The following is a 19,838-nucleotide window of genomic DNA, read 5'->3' on the forward strand; positions in this document are numbered from 1 at the left end:
TGTATATACACTGGTGGACACTCACATTGGACTTATCAACACACTGGGGTTCTTGGACTGTTTTTAGGGTATGGACAAATGAACTGTATTCTTTTAACAGAGTTTACCTGTTTTTAGGGTATGGACAAATGAACTGTATTCTTTTAACAGAGTTTACCTAGTTTTATCGTGTTGTTTTAAAGTCTTTTATGTGAACCTTGTAAATACACCAAATCTATTTAAACCAATTTTCTTTTATGTCTCATTCTTTTAACCACTAGTCATCTCTCACAGTTAAATCTGACCCCATTTTAGTCTTGTAACTCGGCTGATAAGGCCGATTGTTACACTTTTATGGGAGACCGCCTGGGAATACCAGGTGCTGTAAGCTTTTGCCTTTTCTTCACTATTTATATAATATGCTGGCTTTTAGAAAGACGTGTTTTACCGCTCTATTTATTACAATCATTTACATGTATTATAGAGTTTTAAGTGTTTTACATGTTTTTTAGGCCATTTTATTACTCTTAACATTTTAAGTGTATGTGTCTTTAATAAATGGATGGTTGGCCTGTCATGTGACTAGACACATGACAGGAAGCAGGAAGTACAACTGTATAAGAGAGCAGCATGACAAACAAAGGACAGTCACCAAACTGTTGGATTGAGGAGTTGCTAATTTTAGAGCTCACCTTTCCATTCACCACCTGCAAACTTTGGATTACACTTTCTGTGGATTGTATATACACTGGTGGACACTCACATTGGACTTATCAACACACTGGGGTTCTTGGACTGTTTTTAGGGTATGGACAAATGAACTGTATTCTTTTAACAGAGTTTACCTGTTTTTAGGGTATGGACAAATGAACTGTATTCTTTTAACAGAGTTTACCTAGTTTTATCGTGTTGTTTTAAAGTCTTTTATGTGAACCTTGTAAATACACCAAATCTATTTAAACCAATTTTCTTTTATGTCTCATTCTTTTAACCACTAGTCATCTCTCACAGTTAAATCTGACCCCATTTTAGTCTTGTAACTCGGCTGATAAGGCCGATTGTTACACTTTTATGGGAGACCGCCTGGGAATACCAGGTGCTGTAAGCTTTTGCCTTTTCTTCACTATTTATATAATATGCTGGCTTTTACGGAGGCTGATCTTTAAATAGCCCACTTTTTGGAGCAGCCCTCGCTTATGGCCATACCGCGCTGTGAGCGCCCGATCTCGTCTGATCTCGGAAGCTAAGCAGCGCCGGGCCTGGTTAGTACTTGGATGGGAGACCGCCTGGGAATACCAGGTGCTGTAAGCTTTTGCCTTTTCTTCACTATTTATATAATATGCTGGCTTTTACGGAGGCTGATCTTTAAATAGCCCACTTTTTGGAGCAGCCCTCGCTTATGGCCATACCGCGCTGAGAGCGCCCGATCTCGTCTGATTTCGGAAGCTAAGCAGCGTCGGGCCTGGTTAGTACTTGGATGGGAGACCGCCTGGGAATACCAGGTGCTGTAAGCTTTTGCCTTTTCTTAACTATTTATATAATATGCTGGCTTTTAGAAAGACGTGTTTTACCGCTCTATTTATTACAATCATTTACATGTATTATAGAGTTTTAAGTGTTTTACATGTTTTTTAGGCCATTTTATTACTCTTAACATTTTAAGTGTATGTGTCTTTAATAAATGGATGGTTGGCCTGTCATGTGACTAGACACATGACAGGAAGCAGGAAGTACAACTGTATAAGAGAGCAGCATGACAAACAAAGGACAGTCACCAAACTGTTGGATTGAGGAGTTGCTAATTTTAGAGCTCACCTTTCCATTCACCACCTGCAAACTTTGGATTACACTTTCTGTGGATTGTATATACACTGGTGGACACTCACATTGGACTTATCAACACACTGGGGTTCTTGGACTGTTTTTAGGGTATGGACAAATGAACTGTATTCTTTTAACAGAGTTTACCTGTTTTTAGGGTATGGACAAATGAACTGTATTCTTTTAACAGAGTTTACCTAGTTTTATCGTGTTGTTTTAAAGTCTTTTATGTGAACCTTGTAAATACACCAAATCTATTTAAACCAATTTTCTTTTATGTCTCATTCTTTTAACCACTAGTCATCTCTCACAGTTAAATCTGACCCCATTTTAGTCTTGTAACTCGGCTGATAAGGCCGATTGTTACACTTTTATGGGAGACCGCCTGGGAATACCAGGTGCTGTAAGCTTTTGCCTTTTCTTCACTATTTATATAATATGCTGGCTTTTAGAAAGACGTGTTTTACCGCTCTATTTATTACAATCATTTACATGTATTATAGAGTTTTAAGTGTTTTACATGTTTTTTAGGCCATTTTATTACTCTTAACATTTTAAGTGTATGTGTCTTTAATAAATGGATGGTTGGCCTGTCATGTGACTAGACACATGACAGGAAGCAGGAAGTACAACTGTATAAGAGAGCAGCATGACAAACAAAGGACAGTCACCAAACTGTTGGATTGAGGAGTTGCTAATTTTAGAGCTCACCTTTCCATTCACCACCTGCAAACTTTGGATTACACTTTCTGTGGATTGTATATACACTGGTGGACACTCACATTGGACTTATCAACACACTGGGGTTCTTGGACTGTTTTTAGGGTATGGACAAATGAACTGTATTCTTTTAACAGAGTTTACCTGTTTTTAGGGTATGGACAAATGAACTGTATTCTTTTAACAGAGTTTACCTAGTTTTATCGTGTTGTTTTAAAGTCTTTTATGTGAACCTTGTAAATACACCAAATCTATTTAAACCAATTTTCTTTTATGTCTCATTCTTTTAACCACTAGTCATCTCTCACAGTTAAATCTGACCCCATTTTAGTCTTGTAACTCGGCTGATAAGGCCGATTGTTACACTTTTATGGGAGACCGCCTGGGAATACCAGGTGCTGTAAGCTTTTGCCTTTTCTTCACTATTTATATAATATGCTGGCTTTTACGGAGGCTGATCTTTAAATAGCCCACTTTTTGGAGCAGCCCTCGCTTATGGCCATACCGCGCTGTGAGCGCCCGATCTCGTCTGATCTCGGAAGCTAAGCAGCGCCGGGCCTGGTTAGTACTTGGATGGGAGACCGCCTGGGAATACCAGGTGCTGTAAGCTTTTGCCTTTTCTTCACTATTTATATAATATGCTGGCTTTTACGGAGGCTGATCTTTAAATAGCCCACTTTTTGGAGCAGCCCTCGCTTATGGCCATACCGCGCTGAGAGCGCCCGATCTCGTCTGATTTCGGAAGCTAAGCAGCGTCGGGCCTGGTTAGTACTTGGATGGGAGACCGCCTGGGAATACCAGGTGCTGTAAGCTTTTGCCTTTTCTTAACTATTTATATAATATGCTGGCTTTTAGAAAGACGTGTTTTACCGCTCTATTTATTACAATCATTTACATGTATTATAGAGTTTTAAGTGTTTTACATGTTTTTTAGGCCATTTTATTACTCTTAACATTTTAAGTGTATGTGTCTTTAATAAATGGATGGTTGGCCTGTCATGTGACTAGACACATGACAGGAAGCAGGAAGTACAACTGTATAAGAGAGCAGCATGACAAACAAAGGACAGTCACCAAACTGTTGGATTGAGGAGTTGCTAATTTTAGAGCTCACCTTTCCATTCATCACCTGCAAACTTTGGATTACACTTTCTGTGGATTGTATATACACTGGTGGACACTCACATTGGACTTATCAACACACTGGGGTTCTTGGACTGTTTTTAGGGTATGGACAAATGAACTGTATTCTTTTAACAGAGTTTACCTGTTTTTAGGGTATGGACAAATGAACTGTATTCTTTTAACAGAGTTTACCTAGTTTTATCGTGTTGTTTTAAAGTCTTTTATGTGAACCTTGTAAATACACCAAATCTATTTAAACCAATTTTCTTTTATGTCTCATTCTTTTAACCACTAGTCATCTCTCACAGTTAAATCTGACCCCATTTTAGTCTTGTAACTCGGCTGATAAGGCCGATTGTTACACTTTTATGGGAGACCGCCTGGGAATACCAGGTGCTGTAAGCTTTTGCCTTTTCTTCACTATTTATATAATATGCTGGCTTTTACGGAGGCTGATCTTTAAATAGCCCACTTTTTGGAGCAGCCCTCGCTTATGGCCATACCGCGCTGAGAGCGCCCGATCTCCTCTGATCTTGGAAGCTAAGCAGCGTCGGGCCTGGTTAGTACTTGGATGGGAGACCGCCTGGGAATACCAGGTGCTGTAAGCTTTTGCCTTTTCTTCACTATTTATATAATATGCTGGCTTATACGGAGGCTGATCTTTAAATAGCCCACTTTTTGGAGCAGCCCTGGCTTATGGCCATACCGCGCTGAGAGCGCCCGATCTCGTCTGATCTCGGAAGCTAAGCAGCGTCGGGCCTGGTTAGTACTTGGATGGGAGACCGCCTGGGAATACCAGGTGCTGTAAGCTTTTGCCTTTTCTTCACTATTTATATAATATGCTGGCTTTTAGAAAGACGTGTTTTACCGCTCTATTTATTACAATCATTTACATGTATTATAGAGTTTTAAGTGTTTTACATGTTTTTTAGGCCATTTTATTACTCTTAACATTTTAAGTGTATGTGTCTTTAATAAATGGATGGTTGGCCTGTCATGTGACTAGACACATGACAGGAAGCAGGAAGTACAACTGTATAAGAGAGCAGCATGACAAACAAAGGACAGTCACCAAACTGTTGGATTGAGGAGTTGCTAATTTTAGAGCTCACCTTTCCATTCACCACCTGCAAACTTTGGATTACACTTTCTGTGGATTGTATATACACTGGTGGACACTCACATTGGACTTATCAACACACTGGGGTTCTTGGACTGTTTTTAGGGTATGGACAAATGAACTGTATTCTTTTAACAGAGTTTACCTGTTTTTAGGGTATGGACAAATGAACTGTATTCTTTTAACAGAGTTTACCTAGTTTTATCGTGTTGTTTTAAAGTCTTTTATGTGAACCTTGTAAATACACCAAATCTATTTAAACCAATTTTCTTTTATGTCTCATTCTTTTAACCACTAGTCATCTCTCACAGTTAAATCTGACCCCATTTTAGTCTTGTAACTCGGCTGATAAGGCCGATTGTTACACTTTTATGGGAGACCGCCTGGGAATACCAGGTGCTGTAAGCTTTTGCCTTTTCTTCACTATTTATATAATATGCTGGCTTTTACGGAGGCTGATCTTTAAATAGCCCACTTTTTGGAGCAGCCCTCGCTTATGGCCATACCGTGCTGAGAGCGCCCGATCTCGTCTGATCTCGGAAGCTAAGCAGCGTCGGGCCTGGTTAGTACTTGGATGGGAGACCGCCTGGGAATACCAGGTGCTGTAAGCTTTTGCCTTTTCTTCACTATTTATATAATATGCTGGCTTATACGGAGGCTGATCTTTAAATAGCCCACTTTTTGGAGCAGCCCTGGCTTATGGCCATACCGCGCTGAGAGCGCCCGATCTCGTCTGATCTCGGAAGCTAAGCAGCGTCGGGCCTGGTTAGTACTTGGATGGGAGACCGCCTGGGAATACCAGGTGCTGTAAGCTTTTGCCTTTTCTTCACTATTTATATAATATGCTGGCTTTTAGAAAGACGTGTTTTACCGCTCTATTTATTACAATCATTTACATGTATTATAGAGTTTTAAGTGTTTTACATGTTTTTTAGGCCATTTTATTACTCTTAACATTTTAAGTGTATGTGTCTTTAATAAATGGATGGTTGGCCTGTCATGTGACTAGACACATGACAGGAAGCAGGAAGTACAACTGTATAAGAGAGCAGCATGACAAACAAAGGACAGTCACCAAACTGTTGGATTGAGGAGTTGCTAATTTTAGAGCTCACCTTTCCATTCACCACCTGCAAACTTTGGATTACACTTTCTGTGGATTGTATATACACTGGTGGACACTCACATTGGACTTATCAACACACTGGGGTTCTTGGACTGTTTTTAGGGTATGGACAAATGAACTGTATTCTTTTAACAGAGTTTACCTGTTTTTAGGGTATGGACAAATGAACTGTATTCTTTTAACAGAGTTTACCTAGTTTTATCGTGTTGTTTTAAAGTCTTTTATGTGAACCTTGTAAATACACCAAATCTATTTAAACCAATTTTCTTTTATGTCTCATTCTTTTAACCACTAGTCATCTCTCACAGTTAAATCTGACCCCATTTTAGTCTTGTAACTCGGCTGATAAGGCCGATTGTTACACTTTTATGGGAGACCGCCTGGGAATACCAGGTGCTGTAAGCTTTTGCCTTTTCTTCACTATTTATATAATATGCTGGCTTTTACGGAGGCTGATCTTTAAATAGCCCACTTTTTGGAGCAGCCCTCGCTTATGGCCATACCGCGCTGAGAGCGCTAGAGAGCCAGCAGGTAGTGCTAGGTTTGCAGTGCAGAGATACTCTCTGAATCCATTTGTTTGACAATCTCTTTTCTGAAATACTTAATTTTCTTTTTGATTTTGGACTTTGGGAATTCGTTGTTGGAAAGTCAGAGTTAACCCTGATCACTTCCCCCAACAGCTTAGGCTGTGTGGGGGACTTTTTGGACTCTTCCTGGTTGAAGCATGCTGCAGATGCACATCATGGCTGCAGACAAAGAAACAGTGCAAACAACAATGATAAAAGGTAGCAATGGGAAGAATGAAGAGGACGATCAAAGAAGTGGAAAAGACAACCAAGTAGTGATTCAAAAGCAGCAGAAAACAAACAAAGTCACAGGAGATCTGCAGAGAGAAAGAGAAGAAAACAACCAAGGAGTGCAAGGAGGAACAAAAGGAAAATATAGCAAAGACCTGACATTGGAGGTGGAAGTGGAGGGAACAGAAAAGATTTCCATGATGGATTTGCTGAGGGGAGTAAAGAAGGAGTGTGGAGAGGTGATCGGCTGCAGAGTGAGAGGTGAAAGGATGTATGAACTCACAATGAAGGATGAAGAGGCAAAGCATAAACTAATGGATGGCGTGAGAGTACAAGGAGTGATGGTGCATGCAAGGGAAGTTATGAATAATGACATGGTGGTGTCTTTTATAAACTTGCCAGTATACTTAGAGGATGAGAAGATACTCTTCAAACTACAAGAGTGGGGAGTACGACCACTCTCACCAATAAAACGTCGGTTATGGCCTGGAACGGATATAGCTGATGGAACCCGGTTCTTAAAGGTTCGTTTTACGGAACAGGTATGTTCACTTCCATACTCCACAAAGTTTGAGACTCTGAGAGGCACCGAATATTTTCGCGTCATCCATGATAGACAAGTACGTGTTTGCAGACTTTGTATCAAGCCAGGGCACATATTCAGAGAGTGCCCTGAATTAAAGTGCTTCAAATGTGGTGGAGGAGGACATTATGCAAGAGATTGTGAAGAATGGATGCGATTAGAGAGAGAGCGAGTAGTTGGACAAGAAGATGATGAAAGGAGGTACAGTGATCTGACAGAGGAACAAGAGGTGGAAGTGGCTGGTGTTGTGAGCGGGGGAGGTAAAGATGGAGCTGAGGCTGGTGAAAAAAGAAGCAAAATGGAGCGGCGAGACAGAATTGGGAGCAAGGGTGAAAAGGATGGCGAGGAGGAGGAGATGGAACAGTCGGAACAGAGCGAGGAAGACAAAGGTGAAAGTAAAGTGAAAGGAAAAGGTAAAGAGGATGAAAAGAAAGAGATGGAACAGGAACTGAAAGAAAGTAAAGGTGAAGAAAATAGGAATGGGGGACAAAAAGATGGACTGAAAGCAAAGATTAAAAGACTCAGTGCAAAGAGGAAGTCTGAGACGGACGGAGAACAGAGTGAACAGATCAAGGAACCACGGGCAGGTATTTGATGCCTTATTTAATTATATGTGGTTTTGTTTTTCAATTTTATTTAGTTTTCTTTAGCTACTCTCATGGCCACTGTAACTTCAATAAATATAAATGGGTTAAGGAATAAAAGCAAGATGAAAGAGTTATTATTTACATATAGGAGTGATATAATTTGTATACAGGAGACAAATTGGGAAGAGGATAAAGTGAGAGAGATGAGAGAGGAGTGGAGAGGGGATATTTATTATAATAATGGAGCAAAAAATGCAAGAGGTGTGGCAGTACTTTTTAAAAAAGATAGTGTCAAAGGTATAAGGGAGGTATATAAAGATCAGAGGGGAAGGATCTTGGTAGTTGAATTTACATATAGAGATATAGATTTTAGATTAATAAATATATACGTTCCGAATATAGAAGTAGATAGGAGGGAAATATTGGAAGAATTAAAAGAATTAGTTGTGGGGAAATGTATTGTAGTGGGGGATTTTAATATAAAATGTAGCAGATTAGATGTGGGCAAGGGCGTAAAATTTAGATGGGAGAAATCTAGGGGAATGTTGATGGAGATAATGAGAGAGAAGGGGTTAATAGATGTGTGGAGGTATGAAAATCCAGAAAAAAGAGAATTTACTAGGAGGCAATTAAAAGAAGGTATATTAAAACAGAGTAGAATAGATTTAGTGTTAGTTAAGGAGGAAATCATTAGATACATAGATGGGACAAGGCATCAAGGAAATAGTTTAAGTGATCATGATGGTGTTAGGTTCAGAATTAAGATAGGGAGTGAGGAGGTAGGAGGAGGGATGTGGATATTGAATGCAGGATACATTGGAGAGGAAGAATATGAGATACAGATGAAGGATCTAATAAATAGAGAAAATGAGAAGATAGATGAGTATAAAAGAGAGGGAGGATTAGATGACAGAATAGGGGAAAGATGGGAGAAAATGAAAGACCAGATTAAGTTCATCAGTATAAAATATAGTAAGAAAAGATGGGAAAAGATGAAGAAGGAAGAAGAGTTGCTGAAAGAAAGATTGAGGGAAGAATTAAACAAGGCTGAAGATGAAGAAGGATATAGTATGGAAAAATATATAGAGGCTAAGATAGCACTGGAGAAATTTGAGAGGGAGAAATGTAGAGGAGCAATTCTAAGAAGTAGGGCAAAATATGCATTAGAAGGTGAGAAATGTACAGGGTATTTCTTAGGGCTAGAGAAAAGGAGACAAAGTAAAACATATATAAACGAAATAAATACAAAGGAAGGCAAAACAACAAAAGACTACGTAGAGATTTTGGAGAGAGTGCAAGAATTCTATGAAGATTTATACAAGAGGGGAGGAGCAGATGAGAAAATCATAGAGGAAGTATTAGAAAGTGTAGGGAATATTCTAAGTGAGGAAGATAGGGAATGGTGTGATAAGGATATAGAGGAAGAGGAGGTGAAAGAGGCAATAGGGGGGTTGAAAAATGGAAAAAGTCCGGGGAGTGATGGGATCGGTATTGAATGGTATAAAACATATAAGGAAGGGGTAGCACCAATTCTAGTTGAAGTTTTTAAGGGGATAGAAAGAACAGGAGTAGTGCAAGATAGAATGGTGGAGGGAGTGATAGCTTTAGTGTATAAGAAGGGAAATAGATTAGATATGGAGAACTATAGACCAATCAGTCTATTAAATGTGGATTATAAAATACTGACTAAAGTTTTAGCGAATAGAGTGAAAAGAGTGATAGGAAGTATAGTTCAACCAACACAGAGTTACAGTATACCAGGCAGGGATATAGCGGACACGATAGGGACCGTTAGGGATGTTATGGAGCATATGAAACGAGATGAGAAGGGAGGGATAGTATTAGGGATTGATTGGAATAAAGCTTTTGATAGAGTGGAACACAAATATTTATTTAGGGTATTAGAGAAGTTTGGATTTGGGGTGAAAGTGATAGGATGGATAAGAAGACTATATGAAAAAGCAAAAAGTTGCATAAAAATAAATGGAGTGCTAACAGACAAGTTCGATGTAGGAAGATCAGTAAGACAGGGATGTCCCCTGTCTGCATTATTGTATGCCATTTCAGTAGAGCCTCTAGCTACTTTAATTAAGAGAGATAAAAGAGTAGTGGGCATTGAGTTGCCATATGGAGGGATGTGTACTATAAACCAATATGCAGATGATACTACAATCACAGTGAGAGAAGGAAACAGTGTAAAAAGAGTTTTAGAGATAGTGAAGAGGTATGGGAAGGCATCAGGGGCAAAAATAAATATGGAGAAATCAGAACTAATGTATATAGGGGAGGTAGAGAGAGTAGAGGTAGGGTTAAGAGTGGAGGAAAGATATGTGAAAGTATTAGGGGTATATTTAGGGGTGCAAAGCAAAGAGGCAAGAGATGTGACTTGGACCGGGGTGATTAACAAAATAAGAACAGTATGTGCAGCATGGAAAGGGAGAAAATTGAAATTAAATGGGAAAGTAATAGTGGTAAATAGCCTGTTATTGTCAGTATGTGTGTATGTGATGAGTGTAATGGAAATGCCAGGGTGGGTGTTGAATGAATTGAATAAAATTGTAGGTGATTTTATATGGGGCGGCAAAGGGGTGAAAATTGCACAGAAAACATTGGTGGGTAAGAGATGGGAAGGGGGTTTAAACTTGATGGACTTAGAAACAAAAAGAGCCGCAATGAGAATAAAAACGGTAATAAAATATATGGGAGGGAGATGGGATTATGGATGGAAGGAGTTCTTAAGAAAGTATGTTGATGACGTGGGAGGAATAGGAGATAATGGTTGGTACATGGGCTTCAAGCAATCAATGACGGGAGGAATACCAGAAATATATCGGGAGGTTTTAGAGGCATGGAGGCATTTCCTACCCAAATTAGAGTATGAGTGTGAAGATATAAATGTGATTAAAAATCTGCCACTATTTCTGAATGAAAAAATTAAGTATAAAAATAAAACATTGTATGAACATAAATTTATAGAAGGGGGCATAAAACAAGTAAAGGATATAATGTACGAAGTTATTCCAGGATTTCTTAGAGATAACTGCATTTATGATTCTGTGTGTGATTTAGATGGAATGGAGAATAGAGAGAAAGTGAATACAATATATGACAAAATTAAAACAAGTATACCCTTGCAATGGACTAAGGTGATTAAAAGTGAATGTGTCTCTAAAGAAGAGCAATGTATGCCAGAGATGTATGTGCATGATAATGGTGAAAAGTACAAAATTAAGAATATGAGTGTAAAGAATGTATACAGGAGATTAATCAGTGATGTTATAAAAGAACCAGCGGCAGAAAAAGTGTGGAAGAAAGTGTTTGAGGATCTGGATGTGAAAAAAATCTGGTCAAACCTAAATATAAAATACAACAGTATTGATTGTGAGAACAATGACTTTCTGATAAGACATAATAGAATTTACACGAATGTGGTGTTAAATAAAATAAACAATGATGTCAATGTGATGTGTGATGTGTGTGATAATGGCCATGAGAGTTTTTTACATTATTTTCTGAGATGTGAAGCTTTGGTTGGTTTCTTTGATTTTCTTAAAAGTATATTAATAGAAAACTGGGGTGTGCAAGTGAAGTCAGAGGAGGAATGGGGGAAAATATTTTTGTTTGGAATTGTTGGGAAAAGGAAAAAAAGGGATATCTGTCTAATTAATTTTCTTTTAAGTCATGCTAGACTAGCAGTGGTTCTAAGAAGGAACTATGCACATTTTGAGGGTAGGACGATGAAAGTTAAAGATATATTTAAGTTAATAACACAAAGAGATGTGGAGTTGATTTGTAAGTTTGGAGAGAAAAAGGCAAAAGAATTTTTTATAGACACAAATAAGTTCATATATCAAGATGTGGGTGGGAAAATCTGCTTTAATTGGTAGGAAGCAATCATTTGATTTGAGAAGGGTAGTAGACATATCTCTTGTATATTTCATTTATGTATCTGTATTTTCCTTTTTTTGTGCAAAATAATGGATGTCAATTGAAAGATGACTCATATGAATGTAACAAATTGTGTTGAGTGAGTGTGAATGTGATGGAAAACTGTAATTGAAAATTTGTGAATTGAAAATAAAAAAAAGATAAAAAAAAAAGAGAGCGCCCGATCTCGTCTGATCTCGGAAGCTAAGCAGCGTCGGGCCTGGTTAGTACTTGGATGGGAGACCGCCTGGGAATACCAGGTGCTGTAAGCTTTTGCCTTTTCTTCACTATTTATATAATATGCTGGCTTTTAGAAAGACGTGTTTTACCGCTCTATTTATTACAATCATTTACATGTATTATAGAGTTTTAAGTGTTTTACATGTTTTTTAGGCCATTTTATTACTCTTAACATTTTAAGTGTATGTGTCTTTAATAAATGGATGGTTGGCCTGTCATGTGACTAGACACATGACAGGAAGCAGGAAGTACAACTGTATAAGAGAGCAGCATGACAAACAAAGGACAGTCACCAAACTGTTGGATTGAGGAGTTGCTAATTTTAGAGCTCACCTTTCCATTCACCACCTGCAAACTTTGGATTACACTTTCTGTGGATTGTATATACACTGGTGGACACTCACATTGGACTTATCAACACACTGGGGTTCTTGGACTGTTTTTAGGGTATGGACAAATGAACTGTATTCTTTTAACAGAGTTTACCTGTTTTTAGGGTATGGACAAATGAACTGTATTCTTTTAACAGAGTTTACCTAGTTTTATCGTGTTGTTTTAAAGTCTTTTATGTGAACCTTGTAAATACACCAAATCTATTTAAACCAATTTTCTTTTATGTCTCATTCTTTTAACCACTAGTCATCTCTCACAGTTAAATCTGACCCCATTTTAGTCTTGTAACTCGGCTGATAAGGCCGATTGTTACACTTTTATGGGAGACCGCCTGGGAATACCAGGTGCTGTAAGCTTTTGCCTTTTCTTCACTATTTATATAATATGCTGGCTTTTACGGAGGCTGATCTTTAAATAGCCCACTTTTTGGAGCAGCCCTCGCTTATGGCCATACCGCGCTGAGAGCGCCCGGTCTCGTCTGATCTCGGAAGCTAAGCAGCGTCGGGCCTGGTTAGTACTTGGATGGGAGACCGCCTGGGAATACCAGGTGCTGTAAGCTTTTGCCTTTTCTTCACTATTTATATAATATGCTGGCTTTTAGAAAGACGTGTTTTACCGCTCTATTTATTACAATCATTTAAATGTATTATAGAGTTTTAAGTGTTTTACATGTTTTTTAGGCCATTTTATTACTCTTAACATTTTAAGTGTATGTGTCTTTAATAAATGGATGGTTGGCCTGTCATGTGACTAGACACATGACAGGAAGCAGGAAGTACAACTGTATAAGAGAGCAGCATGACAAACAAAGGACAGTCACCAAACTGTTGGATTGAGGAGTTGCTAATTTTAGAGCTCACCTTTCCATTCACCACCTGCAAACTTTGGATTACACTTTCTGTGGATTGTATATACACTGGTGGACACTCACATTGGACTTATCAACACACTGGGGTTCTTGGACTGTTTTTAGGGTATGGACAAATGAACTGTATTCTTTTAACAGAGTTTACCTGTTTTTAGGGTATGGACAAATGAACTGTATTCTTTTAACAGAGTTTACCTAGTTTTATCGTGTTGTTTTAAAGTCTTTTATGTGAACCTTGTATATACACCAAATCTATTTAAACCAATTTTCTTTTATGTCTCATTCTTTTAACCACTAGTCATCTCTCACAGTTAAATCTGACCCCATTTTAGTCTTGTAACTCGGCTGATAAGGCCGATTGTTACACTTTTATGGGAGACCGCCTGGGAATACCAGGTGCTGTAAGCTTTTGCCTTTTCTTCACTATTTATATAATATGCTGGCTTTTACGGAGGCTGATCTTTAAATAGCCCACTTTTTGGAGCAGCCCTCGCTTATGGCCATACCGCGCTGAGAGCGCCCGATCTCGTCTGATCTCGGAAGCTAAGCAGCGTCGGACCTCGTTAGTACTTGGATGGGAGACCGCCTGGGATTACCAGGTGCTGTAAGCTTTTGCCTTTTCTTCACTATTTATATAATATGCTGGCTTTTACGGAGGCTGATCTTTAAATAGCCCACTTTTTGGAGCAGCCCTCGCTTATGGCCATACCGCGCTGAGAGCGCCCGATCTCGTCTGATCTCGGAAGCTAAGCAGCGTCGGGCCTGGTTAGTACTTGGATGGGAGACCGCCTGGGAATACCAGGTGCTGTAAGCTTTTGCCTTTTCTTCACTATTTATATAATATGCTGGCTTTTAGAAAGACGTGTTTTACCGCTCTATTTATTACAATCATTTACATGTATTATAGAGTTTTAAGTGTTTTACATGTTTTTTAGGCCATTTTATTACTCTTAACATTTTAAGTGTATGTGTCTTTAATAAATGGATGGTTGGCCTGTCATGTGACTAGACACATGACAGGAAGCAGGAAGTACAACTGTATAAGAGAGCAGCATGACAAACAAAGGACAGTCACCAAACTGTTGGATTGAGGAGTTGCTAATTTTAGAGCTCACCTTTCCATTCACCACCTGCAAACTTTGGATTACACTTTCTGTGGATTGTATATACACTGGTGGACACTCACATTGGACTTATCAACACACTGGGGTTCTTGGACTGTTTTTAGGGTATGGACAAATGAACTGTATTCTTTTAACAGAGTTTACCTGTTTTTAGGGTATGGAGAAATGAACTGTATTCTTTTAACAGAGTTTACCTAGTTTTATCGTGTTGTTTTAAAGTCTTTTATGTGAACCTTGTAAATACACCAAATCTATTTAAACCAATTTTCTTTTATGTCTCATTCTTTTAACCACTAGTCATCTCTCACAGTTAAATCTGACCCCATTTTAGTCTTGTAACTCGGCTGATAAGGCCGATTGTTACACTTTTATGGGAGACCGCCTGGGAATACCAGGTGCTGTAAGCTTTTGCCTTTTCTTCACTATTTATATAATATGCTGGCTTTTACGGAGGCTGATCTTTAAATAGCCCACTTTTTGGAGCAGCCCTCGCTTATGGCCATACCGCGCTGAGAGCGCCCGATCTCGTCTGATCTCGGAAGCTAAGCAGCGTCGGGCCTGGTTAGTACTTGGATGGGAGACCGCCTGGGAATACCAGGTGCTGTAAGCTTTTGCCTTTTCTTCACTATTTATATAATATGCTGGCTTTTAGAAAGACGTGTTTTACCGCTCTATTTATTACAATCATTTACATGTATTATAGAGTTTTAAGTGTTTTACATGTTTTTTAGGCCATTTTATTACTCTTAACATTTTAAGTGTATGTGTCTTTAATAAATGGATGGTTGGCCTGTCATGTGACTAGACACATGACAGGAAGCAGGAAGTACAACTGTATAAGAGAGCAGCATGACAAACAAAGGACAGTCACCAAACTGTTGGATTGAGGAGTTGCTAATTTTAGAGCTCACCTTTCCATTCACCACCTGCAAACTTTGGATTACACTTTCTGTGGATTGTATATACACTGGTGGACACTCACATTGGACTTATCAACACACTGGGGTTCTTGGACTGTTTTTAGGGTATGGACAAATGAACTGTATTCTTTTAACAGAGTTTACCTGTTTTTAGGGTATGGACAAATGAACTGTATTCTTTTAACAGAGTTTACCTAGTTTTATCGTGTTGTTTTAAAGTCTTTTATGTGAACCTTGTAAATACACCAAATCTATTTAAACCAATTTTCTTTTATGTCTCATTCTTTTAACCACTAGTCATCTCTCACAGTTAAATCTGACCCCATTTTAGTCTTGTAACTCGGCTGATAAGGCCGATTGTTACACTTTTATGGGAGACCGCCTGGGAATACCAGGTGCTGTAAGCTTTTGCCTTTTCTTCACTATTTATATAATATGCTGGCTTTTACGGAGGCTGATCTTTAAATAGCCCACTTTTTGGAGCAGCCCTCGCTTATGGCCATACCGCGCTGAGAGCGCCCGATCTCGTCTGATCTCGGAAGCTAAGCAGCGTCGGGACTGGTTAGTACTTGGGTGGGAGACCGCCTGGGAATACCAGGTGCTGTAAGCTTTTGCCTTTTCTTCACTATTTATATAATATGCTGGCTTTTACGGAGGCTGATCTTTAAATAGCCCACTTTTTGGAGCAGCCCTCGCTTATGGCCATACCGCGCTGAGAGCGCCCGTTCTCGTCTGATCTCGGAAGCTAAGCAGCGTCTGGCCTGGTTAGTACTTGGATGGGAGACCGCCTGGGAATACCAGGTGCTGTAAGCTTTTGCCTTTTCTTCACTATTTATATAATATGCTGGCTTTTAGAAAGACGTGTTTTACCGCTCTATTTATTACAATAATTTAAATGTATTATAGAGTTTTAAGTGTTTTACATGTTTTTTAGGCCATTTTATTACTCTTAACATTTTAAGTGTATGTGTCTTTAATAAATGGATGGTTGGCCTGTCATGTGACTAGACACATGACAGGAAGCAGGAAGTACAACTGTATAAGAGAGCAGCATGACAAACAAAGGACAGTCACCAAACTGTTGGATTGAGGAGTTGCTAATTTTAGAGCTCACCTTTCCATTCACCACCTGCAAACTTTGGATTACACTTTCTGTGGATTGTATATACACTGGTGGACACTCACATTGGACTTATCAACACACTGGGGTTCTTGGACTGTTTTTAGGGTATGGACAAATGAACTGTATTCTTTTAACAGAGTTTACCTGTTTTTAGGGTATGGACAAATGAACTGTATTCTTTTAACAGAGTTTACCTAGTTTTATCGTGTTGTTTTAAAGTCTTTTATGTGAACCTTGTATATACACCAAATCTATTTAAACCAATTTTCTTTTATGTCTCATTCTTTTAACCACTAGTCATCTCTCACAGTTAAATCTGACCCCATTTTAGTCTTGTAACTCGGCTGATAAGGCCGATTGTTACACTTTTATGGGAGACCGCCTGGGAATACCAGGTGCTGTAAGCTTTTGCCTTTTCTTCACTATTTATATAATATGCTGGCTTTTACGGAGGCTGATCTTTAAATAGCCCACTTTTTGGAGCAGCCCTCGCTTATGGCCATACCGCGCTGAGAGCGCCCGATCTCGTCTGATCTCGGAAGCTAAGCAGCGTCGGGCCTCGTTAGTACTTGGATAGGAGACCGCCTGGGATTACCAGGTGCTGTAAGCTTTTGCCTTTTCTTCACTATTTATATAATATGCTGGCTTTTACGGAGGCTGATCTTTAAATAGCCCACTTTTTGGAGCAGCCCTCGCTTATGGCCATACCGCGCTGAGAGCGCCCGATCTCGTCTGATCTCGGAAGCTAAGCAGCGTCGGGCCTGGTTAGTACTTGGATGGGAGACCGCCTGGGAATACCAGGTGCTGTAAGCTTTTGCCTTTTCTTCACTATTTATATAATATGCTGGCTTTTAGAAAGACGTGTTTTACCGCTCTATTTATTACAATCATTTACATGTATTATAGAGTTTTAAGTGTTTTACATGTTTTTTAGGCCATTTTATTACTCTTAACATTTTAAGTGTATGTGTCTTTAATAAATGGATGGTTGGCCTGTCATGTGACTAGACACATGACAGGAAGCAGGAAGTACAACTGTATAAGAGAGCAGCATGACAAACAAAGGACAGTCACCAAACTGTTGGATTGAGGAGTTGCTAATTTTAGAGCTCACCTTTCCATTCACCACCTGCAAACTTTGGATTACACTTTCTGTGGATTGTATATACACTGGTGGACACTCACATTGGACTTATCAACACACTGGGGTTCTTGGACTGTTTTTAGGGTATGGACAAATGAACTGTATTCTTTTAACAGAGTTTACCTGTTTTTAGGGTATGGACAAATGAACTGTATTCTTTTAACAGAGTTTACCTAGTTTTATCGTGTTGTTTTAAAGTCTTTTATGTGAACCTTGTAAATACACCAAATCTATTTAAACCAATTTTCTTTTATGTCTCATTCTTTTAACCACTAGTCATCTCTCACAGTTAAATCTGACCCCATTTTAGTCTTGTAACTCGGCTGATAAGGCCGATTGTTACACTTTTATGGGAGACCGCCTGGGAATACCAGGTGCTGTAAGCTTTTGCCTTTTCTTCACTATTTATATAATATGCTGGCTTTTACGGAGGCTGATCTTTAAATAGCCCACTTTTTGGAGCAGCCCTCGCTTATGGCCATACCGCGCTGAGAGCGCCCGATCTCGTCTGATCTCGGAAGCTAAGCAGCGTCGGGCCTGGTTAGTACTTGGATGGGAGACCGCCTGGGAATACCAGGTGCTGTAAGCTTTTGCCTTTTCTTCACTATTTATATAATATGCTGGCTTTTAGAAAGACGTGTTTTACCGCTCTATTTATTACAATCATTTACATGTATTATAGAGTTTTAAGTGTTTTACATGTTTTTTAGGCCATTTTATTACTCTTAACATTTTAAGTGTATGTGTCTTTAATAAATGGATGGTTGGCCTGTCATGTGACTAGACACATGACAGGAAGCAGGAAGTACAACTGTATAAGAGAGCAGCATGACAAACAAAGGACAGTCACCAAACTGTTGGATTGAGGAGTTGCTAATTTTAGAGCTCACCTTTCCATTCACCACCTGCAAACTTTGGATTACACTTTCTGTGGATTGTATATACACTGGTGGACACTCACATTGGACTTATCAACACACTGGGGTTCTTGGACTGTTTTTAGGGTATGGACAAATGAACTGTATTCTTTTAACAGAGTTTACCTGTTTTTAGGGTATGGACAAATGAACTGTATTCTTTTAACAGAGTTTACCTAGTTTTATCGTGTTGTTTTAAAGTCTTTTATGTGAACCTTGTAAATACACCAAATCTATTTAAACCAATTTTCTTTTATGTCTCATTCTTTTAACCACTAGTCATCTCTCACAGTTAAATCTGACCCCATTTTAGTCTTGTAACTCGGCTGATAAGGCCGATTGTTACACTTTTATGGGAGACCGCCTGGGAATACCAGGTGCTGTAAGCTTTTGCCTTTTCTTCACTATTTATATAATATGCTGGCTTTTACGGAGGCTGATCTTTAAATAGCCCACTTTTTGGAGCAGCCCTCGCTTATGGCCATACCGCGCTGAGAGCGCCCGGTCTCGTCTGATCTCGGAAGCTAAGCAGCGTCGGGCCTGGTTAGTACTTGGATGGGAGACCGCCTGGGAATACCAGGTGCTGTAAGCTTTTGCCTTTTCTTCACTATTTATATAATATGCTGGCTTTTAGAAAGACGTGTTTTACCGCTCTATTTATTACAATCATTTAAATGTATTATAGAGTTTTAAGTGTTTTACATGTTTTTTAGGCCATTTTATTACTCTTAACATTTTAAGTGTATGTGTCTTTAATAAATGGATGGTTGGCCTGTCATGTGACTAGACACATGACAGGAAGCAGGAAGTACAACTGTATAAGAGAGCAGCATGACAAACAAAGGACAGTCACCAAACTGTTGGATTGAGGAGTTGCTAATTTTAGAGCTCACCTTTCCATTCACCACCTGCAAACTTTGGATTACACTTTCTGTGGATTGTATATACACTGGTGGACACTCACATTGGACTTATCAACACACTGGGGTTCTTGGACTGTTTTTAGGGTATGGACAAATGAACTGTATTCTTTTAACAGAGTTTACCTGTTTTTAGGGTATGGACAAATGAACTGTATTCTTTTAACAGATTTTACCTAGTTTTATCGTGTTGTTTTAAAGTCTTTTATGTGAACCTTGTATATACACCAAATCTATTTAAACCAATTTTCTTTTATGTCTCATTCTTTTAACCACTAGTCATCTCTCACAGTTAAATCTGACCCCATTTTAGTCTTGTAACTCGGCTGATAAGGCCGATTGTTACACTTTTATGGGAGACCGCCTGGGAATACCAGGTGCTGTAAGCTTTTGCCTTTTCTTCA

General features: G+C 39.0%; 18 non-coding genes across 18 annotated transcripts; all 18 read left to right on the forward strand.

Annotated features, from left to right (window-relative positions):
• The first annotated feature begins 1,171 nt into the window (after positions 1-1,171).
• On the forward strand, positions 1,172-1,290 carry LOC141297286 (5S ribosomal RNA). Its single transcript, XR_012341352.1, has one exon. It is a non-coding gene; the product is annotated as a 5S ribosomal RNA (ribosomal RNA).
• An 84-nt stretch (positions 1,291-1,374) lies between these two features.
• LOC141314451 (5S ribosomal RNA) lies at positions 1,375-1,493 on the forward strand. Its single transcript, XR_012350127.1, has one exon. It is a non-coding gene; the product is annotated as a 5S ribosomal RNA (ribosomal RNA).
• Positions 1,494-3,011: 1,518 nt separating this feature from the next.
• LOC141297301 (5S ribosomal RNA) lies at positions 3,012-3,130 on the forward strand. The gene has a single exon (XR_012341355.1). It is a non-coding gene; the product is annotated as a 5S ribosomal RNA (ribosomal RNA).
• Positions 3,131-3,214: 84 nt separating this feature from the next.
• On the forward strand, positions 3,215-3,333 carry LOC141314462 (5S ribosomal RNA). Its single transcript, XR_012350128.1, has one exon. It is a non-coding gene; the product is annotated as a 5S ribosomal RNA (ribosomal RNA).
• Positions 3,334-4,134: 801 nt separating this feature from the next.
• LOC141317926 (5S ribosomal RNA) lies at positions 4,135-4,253 on the forward strand. Its single transcript, XR_012352275.1, has one exon. It is a non-coding gene; the product is annotated as a 5S ribosomal RNA (ribosomal RNA).
• An 84-nt stretch (positions 4,254-4,337) lies between these two features.
• Positions 4,338-4,456, forward strand: LOC141317458 (5S ribosomal RNA). The gene has a single exon (XR_012351836.1). It is a non-coding gene; the product is annotated as a 5S ribosomal RNA (ribosomal RNA).
• Positions 4,457-5,257: 801 nt separating this feature from the next.
• On the forward strand, positions 5,258-5,376 carry LOC141297805 (5S ribosomal RNA). Its single transcript, XR_012341464.1, has one exon. It is a non-coding gene; the product is annotated as a 5S ribosomal RNA (ribosomal RNA).
• Positions 5,377-5,460: 84 nt separating this feature from the next.
• LOC141317470 (5S ribosomal RNA) lies at positions 5,461-5,579 on the forward strand. The gene has a single exon (XR_012351847.1). It is a non-coding gene; the product is annotated as a 5S ribosomal RNA (ribosomal RNA).
• A 7,279-nt stretch (positions 5,580-12,858) lies between these two features.
• On the forward strand, positions 12,859-12,977 carry LOC141311499 (5S ribosomal RNA). The gene has a single exon (XR_012348964.1). It is a non-coding gene; the product is annotated as a 5S ribosomal RNA (ribosomal RNA).
• Positions 12,978-13,778: 801 nt separating this feature from the next.
• LOC141344861 (5S ribosomal RNA) lies at positions 13,779-13,897 on the forward strand. The gene has a single exon (XR_012356852.1). It is a non-coding gene; the product is annotated as a 5S ribosomal RNA (ribosomal RNA).
• Positions 13,898-13,981: 84 nt separating this feature from the next.
• Positions 13,982-14,100, forward strand: LOC141317481 (5S ribosomal RNA). The gene has a single exon (XR_012351858.1). It is a non-coding gene; the product is annotated as a 5S ribosomal RNA (ribosomal RNA).
• An 801-nt stretch (positions 14,101-14,901) lies between these two features.
• On the forward strand, positions 14,902-15,020 carry LOC141317493 (5S ribosomal RNA). Its single transcript, XR_012351869.1, has one exon. It is a non-coding gene; the product is annotated as a 5S ribosomal RNA (ribosomal RNA).
• An 801-nt stretch (positions 15,021-15,821) lies between these two features.
• Positions 15,822-15,940, forward strand: LOC141318467 (5S ribosomal RNA). Its single transcript, XR_012352782.1, has one exon. It is a non-coding gene; the product is annotated as a 5S ribosomal RNA (ribosomal RNA).
• Positions 15,941-16,024: 84 nt separating this feature from the next.
• LOC141319108 (5S ribosomal RNA) lies at positions 16,025-16,143 on the forward strand. Its single transcript, XR_012353383.1, has one exon. It is a non-coding gene; the product is annotated as a 5S ribosomal RNA (ribosomal RNA).
• Positions 16,144-16,944: 801 nt separating this feature from the next.
• On the forward strand, positions 16,945-17,063 carry LOC141345982 (5S ribosomal RNA). The gene has a single exon (XR_012357119.1). It is a non-coding gene; the product is annotated as a 5S ribosomal RNA (ribosomal RNA).
• Positions 17,064-17,147: 84 nt separating this feature from the next.
• LOC141317506 (5S ribosomal RNA) lies at positions 17,148-17,266 on the forward strand. The gene has a single exon (XR_012351881.1). It is a non-coding gene; the product is annotated as a 5S ribosomal RNA (ribosomal RNA).
• An 801-nt stretch (positions 17,267-18,067) lies between these two features.
• LOC141317518 (5S ribosomal RNA) lies at positions 18,068-18,186 on the forward strand. The gene has a single exon (XR_012351892.1). It is a non-coding gene; the product is annotated as a 5S ribosomal RNA (ribosomal RNA).
• An 801-nt stretch (positions 18,187-18,987) lies between these two features.
• On the forward strand, positions 18,988-19,106 carry LOC141311510 (5S ribosomal RNA). Its single transcript, XR_012348975.1, has one exon. It is a non-coding gene; the product is annotated as a 5S ribosomal RNA (ribosomal RNA).
• Positions 19,107-19,838: the final 732 nt, after the last annotated feature.

Source organism: Garra rufa, chromosome 1 (assembly GCF_049309525.1).
Source record: "Garra rufa chromosome 1, GarRuf1.0, whole genome shotgun sequence".
NCBI classification, from domain to species: Eukaryota; Metazoa; Chordata; class Actinopteri; order Cypriniformes; family Cyprinidae; genus Garra; species Garra rufa.